Source organism: Empidonax traillii, unplaced genomic scaffold (genome assembly GCF_003031625.1).
Source record: "Empidonax traillii isolate 1590-97213 ecotype Southwest subspecies unplaced genomic scaffold, ASM303162v1 scaffold110:size1153230, whole genome shotgun sequence".
Taxonomy (NCBI): Eukaryota; Metazoa; Chordata; class Aves; order Passeriformes; family Tyrannidae; genus Empidonax; species Empidonax traillii.
Window position 1 is genome coordinate 351274 of NW_020955303.1, and position 12025 is coordinate 363298.

The 12025-nt window shown below is 35.9% G+C and overlaps 1 protein-coding gene across 4 annotated transcripts in view; it reads left to right on the forward strand.

Moving 5' to 3' along the window:
• GRM8 (glutamate metabotropic receptor 8) overlaps nucleotides 1–12025 on the forward strand; it is a 328287-nt gene that overhangs the window by 248554 nt on the left and 67708 nt on the right. The window lies entirely within an intron of this gene.

Below are 12025 nucleotides of genomic sequence, written 5' to 3' on the forward strand. Positions count from 1 at the left end.
TGCTGCTAAGGCACAATGCGCTATAATATATGGATGTTTTGGGTCCTCTGAAGAAGGTCAGGGATACCTTCCTCTAGTGTTTCCTGCCTCAATGTGTTGGGACAATCAGCTACAAATATGACCTAAGACTTCCTTGGACTGTAGAAACAGCAAAAAGACCTGATGCATTTCTAGAAAAAAGGATTTTATGTGCATTACTTTTTTTATTTAACTTACTAAGATTGCAACTGCATACTTCAACTTATCCTTAAAAGAAAAGGCTTCAGATAACAGCAGAGATAGAATAGTTTAAGAATCTGAAAAGGCTTTGTAATATTACCATGAATAAAAAATCATGGTTTTGTTTTTCTTTTTTTATTGGAATTTTGATGGATGATAAAGCCATTGTTCCTAAGGTCTGTGATATGGGCATGAAAAGCAGCAATATTTCCATGGGCTGAACTGATGCAGTTTTTACTGTAAGAGAAAGCAACTGAAATCTGACAGGCTGTGGTAATAACACAGTATTGTTTCTCTGGGGTAGGATCCTTCCTTGAAGCAATTTTTGTAACTCTTTGGCAGTTTCTGTAAGATCAGCATGTAGACTCCTGTCTTTGTGAGGATTTGGGAGGGAACTAGTTGGTAAGCAATCTTTTCATGAAACCATTCAATGGGATTAAAAATCTTGTGTATAATGTTAGCTGCAGTTCACACAATGAGATCATCAAACCCTAAATCTTTATTTCTTTGGACTTAACATTACCTAGAGATACATAGATATAACTGTGACTGAAGCTTGTGCAAGTTGTAATAATTAGCATAGGCTGTGTCCCACTGTGCTTGCTCAGGTCATAGTAAGCAGAGATGCCCATTATCATACTTTGCTTTTATTATCTTTTAAATACCACTACAATTTGGAAGAAAAAATTACTTTTTTGGTTTGGTTTGTATTTGGGTTTTGTTTGGGTTTTTTTTGTAAGGCTGCAGGGACAAGTACTGATTTTTACTATTACAGGGTGCAGAAGTCCATCTTTCTTACAGGGACATTGCAAAAGCAAGTGGGAATCTATACAAGACCTTTTCCAGTTTATGTCTACCAGGTATCTTGCACATACCTACTGCAATAACAAATGAGTGCATTTCCTCCAATCACCTGCAAAAACGATTAATTTATTTTAAGCAGGTAGAGCTACAACCGGGAAATTAGCGGCTTTATGTGGTTTTTGAAATACTTAATAGTAGTAGTAAAACCTTCATATTGCATCATAATTTTCAGTGAAAACACTAGATTTACTGACATTTAAAAAATCAAACTTGTGCGTGATGATAAGTAAGCACACAATGCTGTTTTCTGTGGGTGTTGTTAGAAACTTCCCAAGGCTTCAAACAGCTGGGAAGACTATGCTTACATTAAATACCTGAGATAAACTATGGCTCTAGGAGCTCCAATAACTGCACTGAGTCTAGGTATTAAACTTTAAATTATGAATTATTTTTAATGCCATGATCTTAGATTATGGACACCTGGGCATAACCAGATGAATTTGACAACCCAATTAACACTTTCTTCAAGTCAGTCCTAAAAGCTTATTTTTGTATATTCTGAATAGCACCAGGAGCAAGATGCTTTTTTTCTTTGTTGTTGTTGTTGTTGGTTGTTGTTCTTGTTTTGTTTTATTGGGGTTTTGTTTGTTTGTTTGTTTTCCTTCTGTTGGTGTGTTAGTCTCTTTTTCAACCTAGTATTGCTGAGTTCAGCCCTCTTGTCAGGCATGCCTTTTGCCAGCTCAAAGCACGTGTCTTCATTTCTTGGCAATTCAAAAGGTACCTGCGCTCCATGAGCTTTCAATAGGACTACTGACATTTAAATCAGACAAAACAATCCCTTTGCGACAAGCAGGACAGTATCATTACTATTAATACTATTGAGTACAAGTTGAGAGAAAAACTGTCTATTTCATTTGCCCAACTGTTCAAATAGTATCTTTTTTAGGACTTTAAACCAAACCAGCATATTAAATCCTAAAGGCCTTGATAACTGTGGCAAAAGAAACAAAAGGTGGATGTTTGTTTTTATGTGACTCTCACTGTACAGTGATAAACTAGAAAGATTTATTTTAGAAATTTTGAGCCAAACACATCTATAAAATATCTCTCTCACGTTTTTGATTTTTTTTAAAACTTGTATTTTTTTTCCACAATGCAAATTAGTTTAAGCAACTAGTATATGTCTTTCAGTCATTACATACTTAAGTTGTATAGGGAAGATAATACCCAGATTTGAGGGATGTCTAATGTTATAATTTTTCATTATATCACTTACTATAACTAAATGTTCCAATACCATGAGTTCAGATGTCTTGAGTAAGGCCCCCAAAGAAGCCTTTAAATTCTAAACTTAAATATATTCTTGGAGCATTTCTTTTGCACCATCTGCTTTTTTGACTAGAATTTTGGCTGTATATGAAAACTTTTCTCCATGGCCCTGAGAATTCAGAACTTTTTAAAGCAAGCTAAAGAGATTCTCTCACATTACATGAACCTAGTATCTGGCATCCAAAATGAAGTTTTTTGAGATTAGCCATAAAATTTCAGTACTACTAAAAATGTTAGTGGTTAGTATTTCTACTTTTTAGAATGTGAATTTCTCATAGCAGTAGATAAGATTTAGATGTACAACCTCACTCTTTACTGCATTAGGAATATGGCATGTTTTTGCTAACAGAACTGTACCTGTAAAAATGTGTTAATGAAATGCACTCATCACCAGTCTCCTTGGATGGAGAGATTAGCTCTTCAGCAAATATATTGTTCTTCTCATACAGATTTGTTTTTCTTTGATAAGAGTAAATTACTGCCCCAGATACTGACAGCTTCTAACACGATCCATGTAAACAGGTGAATTAACTTGTATCCTAGGCAAAAGTCAGTGAAAAAAATTCAGTTATACTCCACAACAACTGTAAAGATATAAAATTAGTATAGTCATTTGCATATAAGTTTCTGAAAAGTTTATAGTGAAAGATTCCATGGACTGACCTCCTGAAAGTATGATCTCTAAAGCAGGGTCTTTAAAATTGGGAAGAATGGGAGTATATAGGCTACAGCTGTCTTAAATGACTTCCAAATTTAAGTAAGTTATTCAGTAAGACTGTGACCTCTAAACTGCGTGTAAAACACTGTAAACTAAAATTACTTTTTAAATGTTTTATAGCATTAATATAGTTTTATGTGTTTGGATACTAATAGCTCTACAATTATCTTAAAATAACCAGAGCAACAGAGTAGATTTTCACTGGACTGGTTGCTTGCTAATGTTTGTTGTAATTACAAAGAAACAAGCTAGTAAAACCCTATAAATTATTTATCTTTTGCCTTCAATATGTTAATTATTGCCATGCAAGATTGAAGTACTCAGGAATTTCAAGCATTTTTTCCTTGCTTTAGCACATCAGACTTCTCAGTAACCACTTTGTAGTCTTGCCCCTCTTTCTGGCACAAGGTAGTACTCTAATGAATAACGTAGTATTTGTTGTAAATTGTATTAGATGGTTTTGCATTCTAGAAACGTTAGAGAATAAAACACGACAAGGTCATGAGGCTGAAATAACCTTTCCTTGGATACTTTGGAAAAGCTGTGATTCAGACAGTGATGTTTCTGCTTGATATCTCTCTCCAAGTTTTTTGTGGTAATTGAAGCATGACCTGAAACTCTGTCTGTGTGTATGTGTGCACAGTTATGTGAGTTAGTTCATTTTCAATGTAGACTGTACAAAAGAAATCTAGCTACAAAATTTGTTATGGATATTTAACAGTTCCACTTTGGAGCTTAGTCCTCTCTAAACATCAGAGTGTAAGCCTCAGCTGAAGTACTGGAAGGAAGGTTGGTTTTGATCCCTGCCAATTGATAGAAATAAATATTAGGAAATGCCCTGATATACTTTTAACCTGCTTAATTATTTTAACTATCAAACAGCTTATGGCATTCAGGGAAAACCAACAAAAGCAAAATGTCAAATAGGACCTTGTTCAGTAAGATGAACTAGCCTCATGGGTAACTGAGAATACGTTGGTCATAATTAACTGCATATGCAGGAAAATACTAAGTGGAGCTTGGTTAGACAGAGAAAAAATGGCATTTATGTTTCAGGTGTCTGTTAACTAAATGTTAATGGACTAATGCCTGTTACATAATGACAATCCCAATGAGACAGCATTAAGGACGCAGATGTGTCTTGTTTGAGAAACCCTAAATTATGTATGTGCTTTCAGAACATTCTCTTAGCTAATTGCTTTTGGCTGTGGGTTTGTATGTTGGGTGTTGGGGTTTTGGTGTTTTTTTGTTTTTTTTTTTTTTTTTTTTAAACTAACTACACTTCATATAAGCCTTAGATATGAAATTGTTTAATTCCTTCATTCTCTCTGCAATCCATTATTTCAACTATGATTATGCAACAATGGTTTTGTTTGTTTGTTTTCTGTTAATTTTTATTCTAGTAATGTATCATTTCTAAAAAAATAATAAAGCTTAGACAAGAAATACCACAGTCATTACACATCAGTATTAACATGATGGATCACATTTCGGTGTCTGAGAACTGTGACCATGGTCTAGGATTTCCAAGAGAACAGCCTGGAGACAGAGGAGCAGAATCACAAATGAAAGCTCTGCTGGAGTTGGGACAGCAATCCTTGTACTGGGGATGACACCTACTAGCAGGACCATTTACCTCCTTTTTCATTTTGATGCCATTTTAACAATTACTCTGAAGATGGTTGTTACCTTACTCACTAGGATGCTGCCTTGCTCCCCAGGCCGTTATCACCTGAGCCAAAGCTTTCTTTTAATTGCCTTCCATTGGCCTCAGGAATCTATTAGTACAGAAGAGTTGCTTGAGAAGCTAAACAAACTCTTAAAAACTTCTGTCCAACAGCACCTGAAAATATAGATGGCTCTTCAGATACACACTTTTTCTGCAGACATCCTTTGCACTTTAACTAGTTCCTGCACATCAGAGTCTGTACTGATTCCTGTAGTCTTTGATTGTCTTCCTTGTATGAGTCCCACCACCTTTTGGGCAGGTCTTTCACTTAGCTGCACATCTTTCTCTCACATGGTTCAGTACCATATTGTTCTGGAGTAGAAAGGGAAGAAATCTTTCATTCTGACACTGTACAGGCACTTGTAAGTTACGAATATTCCCTAAAGTTGTTTAGCTGAAGCACTTTTGACTTCTGAAGTTCACAGAGGTGTGTATGTGTCTCCTTGGCATGTTTTCATTCTGGCCTGAAGTAAATGCTCAGAATGGGGTCTGAAGTGGAACAGCTGAAACCTATCTCTACCTTGAAGTGAGAAAAAGCTGACGAGAAAAGCCTGGTATCATCTACTGTCCTCTGAAAGACGCTCTGTCAATTGTCAGCTTGATAGGCTCCTACCTTAAATGTGACAACAAAATGTTACAGAGTCAGCAGTGCTGAATTAAGTACATTTTTCTCAGACTAGTAAAACAAAGCCCTCCCCTGCCACCCCCCCCCAAAAAAAAAAAAAAAAAAAGAGAATGGGGGGAAGCACCACAACACCCTTCCCAAATTGTGCCACAAAGAAGGAAAAATGGAATAAGTAGAATAACTATGATCCTTGTTATAAGTTAGTTTAAGAATTTAGACAACTCAATTCCAATTAAAAATTGATAAATTTATTAAGCAAGCGATAATAAAGCAAACAGCGCTGGGTGGTCTGGGGGGCAAGTGCCCCGCCCGAGACACACACACATTGTTGGAAAACCATGCTTTTTGTACCCTCTCGATATCAGTTGTTGAATATTCATTCATTGTCTGTTTGTTGCCTTAAAAGGCAACTTTCCTGCTTTGGAGGTGGGTGTTACCCCCTGGTTGGTTGTCACCTATCTCCCCTGGGCTTGTACAGGGGGGTCTTGCATCATCCCCACGCTGCAAGTTCTGGAGGGCCTCTCTGTATCCACATGGCACAGAGAAATATATTTTCATTTATAATTTGTTCCCTGTTCCCGGCCGCAAAAGATTTCCTGGTGTTAGGTCCAGACAGGACCCTTCACCTTACAGACTCCACGGTACGCCTAGAAGTTAGTAAATATACAGAAATAGTTTTTTGTTAGTACTCCCTTTTTATTTTAATTTGCTTGGAATAAAACCTGTGTCTTCACCTATCACAATCCTCAGCATCTCATGAGGCATCAGAGACTGGCTACTGCTGAAGACAGATGCAGGCAGGGTTCAGCCAAGCTCTTCATGCCATGTAGTTCTCAAATATGTCTTGGTGTGTCCATGTATACCCTTGGATAAACTGATTGCCATATTCATGATCAGAGTAGAATTGTTCTGTGCTTCTTAAGCATACTAATTAGAGCTTTAGGTAACTAAAAGCTGCAGAGGATCTTGGATGCACCCAGCATTTTCTAATCACTTCAAATGGCACTATATAGCTACAGCTTCTTGGAAGAGGTTTTTTGCCTGAAGAATCATGAGAACAGAATTAAATGATATGAAGACCCTTTTAATTTGGGTGTATATTGTATGACTGTGTTTCTGGGGTCTGCAGGTGACCATGATTCAATAGAGAAATCTGTGAGTATTCATTTTGGCAATCCTAAACCAAATTACTTGCAGTTACATTTGTGGAAAATAAAAGATTCTTTGCACTTTCATTCTCACTTCCCAGCATATGTGTACACTGCTTTTTTTTTTTTTTTTTTTTTAATCATAAAAAATCATAACCATGAACTCTTCTCTGAAAGATTACAAGAGATGTGCTTGCTATTACTCATGCTGAAAAATATAATTAAAAAGAAGGAATGTTCAGCAATAACATTTTTTTTTAAAAAAAGAACATATACTTGGTAACATTAAAATAAACATTTTCCACCAAAAACATTTTATACTATCCAGTCTATAATACTATGCAAACAAAATTTTTATAGTTATTACCCCCAAAACATAACTACCCTCGTATTCTTATAGTCTTATAGTCTTATACAGCTTATACTTCCAGTAAAAGCTGTTAGATGGTACTAGATAATGTCATATCACCTTGCTACTATTTTAGTATGTTTCTAGAGTTGTATTTATCTTTTAGTTGAATTTTATACCATGTGTTGAATTTTAGGGCATTGAGCTATCTGTCCCCATTTGTATACAATGTCCATTCCCTGAGCCTGTTGGCTTTTTTTGACTTGCTGGGTTCTTCAGCTGCAGAACTGGATCAGTGTTCTCTGGAAGAGAATGTGTGCCATAAATTTTAGGATGAAACCTGTTTCTATGGATTTTCTGAGTATAGCATAAAAAAAAATCTGGATTCTTTCAAATGTGATAGTGGTATTGATCTTTTTTGGCTATATATAAGGAACAGCAAGGGGTTTTTTTGCACTCTCTACCTCCTCTCTACTCCTCAAAACCCAATCCCTATCTACTGTGATGTCACACATGGACAGGGCTGTCCATTTTCCAGAAGTGACAGGAACAAAGATAAGATGGCAAGGGAGGTGCAAAGGGGCTCATTTTCTGTTCCTTAAGAGTTCCTTCTCCATCAGAACCTCCTTCATCACATTCTTTTCCTAGGATTGATGGATGTTTCTGACAAGGCTTTGGTTCTAATGTCTGCCTTGCTGTAGCACCCACCTGTGAAGCAGCTCATCTGCATCTCCTACCCTTCCTGTTAGGAGTGGAGTAGGGAAAGTCATTCACATAGCATTGCCCTGCCTCTGGGAGGAGAGGTGAAGGTAGAAGCACAGCCCTGCTGAACAGAGAAGAGCAGGGATGAGCCCAGACTGAGAGATATAATGTATGTATATGTTCCCAATACTGTGACACCACAGCAGGATTGGTGTCTACCAGTTTTAATGCAGTTGTATTGCAGGTATGCATATTGTCTTACAGTAGACTCAAGGTGCTGTAGGGAGAGGAGCTAGTTCTGTTCTTTTATATTCTCAGGCAAGTATTATTGGCTAGAGGATAAGAAAAAAAAAATCACCACTATAGTACATTTGCTGAGAAGGGCCAATAGCAGATGCTGGGGAAGAGAATGTAGGGAACAAGAAAAATGTAAACAATTTTTTCTCTTGTGTATTCTTGCTGAAGGACTGCATGAGCCAGAGTTTGCATCTAGATCGCTGCTTTTAATATCCACTGGGTCTCATCTCTGAATTTTATTCATTTTAGGGTAAGTTTTATGTGACACTCTGTCTCTATGCTTGCTGGGGCAAGAAGTCCAAGACATCAAATAAATTATACCCTTCTCTGCAGAATCACAGCTTAAGTTCTTGTCTATCACCTTCAATAATATAAAGTTTTACTGCCTGACCTGGAATCACTTTATATGAGGTTTTCTTAAATACCAAAGTTTTACTTTCCTTATAGGCCTTTTTGGGAGTACCACCATAATTTATATTACCTATGCCTCAAATCTGTATATAATTATTTCTTGTAGCATTTTTAGTTTCTCTTTCATTCTATTTTATGCATTTGTACATGAATAGCCAGAATCTGCCCTGTGGTAAGATAAATTGCCTAAATGTGGGCATAGAATGCCATTTAAGATACTCTAGGGTATCCATCTGGCCTCCAGCTGCTGCCTCCGAAAGTCACAGACTCTCTGTCATATGCATATTCTGCATATCTGCGTGGGTGTCTCCAGTATCTTATGATATTTAAAATGTCAGTAAAGGCCTGCATTTACAGCAGCTGGATGAAGTCCTGTTTTATGGTCCTAATCTTGAACTGAGATGTGTAGGGTAAGCATGAAGAACAGCATTTTCAGATTTTGAATAGGTGTAAGACAATCATTGTTTGTTATTTTACTAACCACATTGCTCATTGTTTGAAAATGTGTGCTGTGTGGAGATTGAGAAGATAATGGCTTCATTTATCACAAACCTCACATAGCATGATACAGTGTGTATTCTTCTTCTGTCTGACAGCCTAACAATGACAAATTAACTTTTGTTAGTTCTGATTAGTTGTTTATAGTTTTTTGTGTTTTTCTTTTTCCAAGCACTAAATATTATAACAGCTTGTATTTACTCTTCCCATTTATTCCATTTCAACCTGCTACTTATTTTTCTCATTGAAATATTTATCAGTGATAATTTTCTTGTTTAATTTTACAAATACATTCTTTTTCTCTGCGAACTCGGTACTGAAAGTTCAAATCATTATTCTCCCTCTTTCTACTTCCTGAGCACAATTTAATTCATGTATAGCTCCGTAGTACTTCTTCCTTTTAACAACTAATTAAAATGAAATTATCATTAAAAAATAAATAAATCTGAACCCCTAATTCTAATATTTGAAACTAATTGTATGAAATAATAAAATAAGGGTTAGCCCTGTAAATCTGAGGAGTCTTTCAGTAAAGCCAAATTCTAACAGATGGTTCTGAAGCTTTTGATACAGAATATTAACTGTATTATAGTGCACTATAAACTACTTGACTTCCATTCACCTAAACATATCCTTGAATCCATGCTTATTTCATTAGATTCATAACAGATAAAATAGCCTATGTGGGGCAGCTCAAAGGATGAAGAACCAGCTAAAGTAATTTTAATTTCAGTTAAAAAAAAAAAATCATCCAGTGCTGTTGAAATAAAGGATTTGTATCAAGCTTTATAATTGAATCAGGTCCACTAGAGTTAAAATATTCTGTAAATAGTGGTTGTGAGACTTATCAGAAGCACTTTTCTGCACTTTTCTACACTTTTTTGTCAAGGCACGGAAGTAGCAGTGCTCCACAATAAATAAATTTTTTAGAGATTTTCATAGAAGAAAAATCCAAGTGTGTTTATTTAATTTAATAGAATTTATTTTAAATAAGGCTCACCACTGTTCTTAATTTAAGAACCTTTATAGATTAATCACTTTTATATGCAGGCTACTACTGCACATGAACTTGTAATTTTAAAGTCAGTCCACTTCTTTTCCACTTCCTGAAATGTAAAGGGAACAACTTCTCTAGAAGGCATTGGACAAGTGTATGCTTTAGCTTCACAGGGAACTAATATTGCAGTTCACAGTAGGAGCAAAGATGTTTTAGAATCATGTGAAATATAACTTGATGAAATAGTCACGTGCAGGATAAGATAGTTGCTGAGCAACATCTCCAGAACATCAAGGTACATGTTCAAAGATTTCTTCAGAAGAATGTGAATTTTCAAGTCCAGTGCCAAAGGACCCGTCATAAAACAGTTGTTTATCAGAAAGGTTCCCCCTTGATATATGTGTAAGGCATTGAAAATTCAAAAGGATCCATTGCATCCTTGATTCTGAATAAAAAAAACTTATGCTTTTACTTTTTCTTTTCTTTGCTAAATAGCATTTCTGGTTAGTTTAACCTATATTTTGAAAGGCTCATAAACAGCTGAGGTCACAGACACATCACTTCAGAAATGTTTAGGTAATTTAACAGCCAGAGTTGTTTAATGCTGCTGGCTGTAAACAGGGAAGGAGGAGGGTGAATTTCTTTCAGTACCAGATTATTTATATTTACAATAAGTAAATATGACCTTTACTCAGCAAACAGAGACTTCAGAAAAAGATCTCAAAATAATAATTCTGTTTTTATATTAAAAAACCATAATCCAACCCAAACTGAACCCCCCAAAAGATGATACTACAAAAAATAGGTCCCACTGTTATTGCTGAGCATAATAATGCTTTAAGTTCCCATTGATCTTAAGTCATACAAAGGACAATTCCTATCTGTTTGTAAAATTAACAGTTCTTTCCATGAGCTCCTTAAAGGCTGCTGAGTGGAAAGATGAATTCCATTATTACTCGAGAGTGATATTTTGAAGGTTAACTCCATAACTGCAGTAATTTCATTGCTTGGAAGATTGTAGACTGGCATTTTTCTTGCTCTTCATTCTGTCAAAAGAATTGGGAGCAAAGCATGAAGAGCTTTCCAAAATTTTCTGTTGAGTCTCTTCTCTCTTCATAGGGTCTTAAGTCTTTATCACACATAATTTTTTGATACTCCTCTTCCATGGGTGCTCATGTCAAATTTTTGCATTCAGACGTTTTCTGGCAGACCTTTGAAGTTTGCACTCATTTAATGCACCACTTGTCACTCTAAGAACACTGTTTATTTTACTGCTATACGAAACAAGAGAACAAAATTCATTATGGGAGAGAGACAGACATACAAGAAGAAGTACTTATGTTGAAGTCCTGGTGTGTGTAGAATGCTGTTGGCACTTCTGCTAGCTAGCTTCTACTTGATATGTATCTAGAATTCTGAGCTTTTTTTCTTTGCATTCCCTGGAAACCACTCACAGTGGACTTAGTGCCTCTAGGTGCTATGTTAGCATGTGTTATACTGTAGCAATTTACTATTAACTGGATAATCTTTTTGTGGTTGTTTCCATGGGGAAACAAGAAAACATTGTGGGGTGCTTTTTTTGGTGGTTTCGGTTTTTCCCTCAGTAAAGATTTCATCCTCAGTCACTGAAACAGAACTTTAACATACTTGAGTTTTTCTTTAATGGACCTAAACTATAAATATGATTCACCTATAATTATGAATTTGGGGAATGGGTGAAAATGACATTGTGTAGTTTTTGAAAAGTCTCTATAGAAGTGCAGATGCTTGATGTCACCTTGAGGGAATTCATCAAAATATGTTCTAATTTGGCTGACCTGGTTGCCAAAGTAGATATGTTGTTTTCAGTCTTTGAATGTTTCACTGATTGAACTAAGAACAGACTGTTGTTTTATAACTTTTGACAGTTTCAGCAATGGCTCTTTCTGTCAGACAGTGTCATGTATAGAGGAGAGAGCAACAAGCATAGTTGCTGTCGTTAATTTATTTTGATAAAACACTTTTACGCAGGTGGTCAGTGCTAGAAACTTACCATATTACTGTGACCCTATTTATACACCTGCACTTAAGGTCTTTTATGAGTGTTGGCTTCTACATTGATGATATTAATTTTATTTTCATACTTAGCAGGGAAATGTATTAGTGTAGTTCATTACAAGATTGCTAATTTGTGCCTACTGCACTGTATACACATCCTAA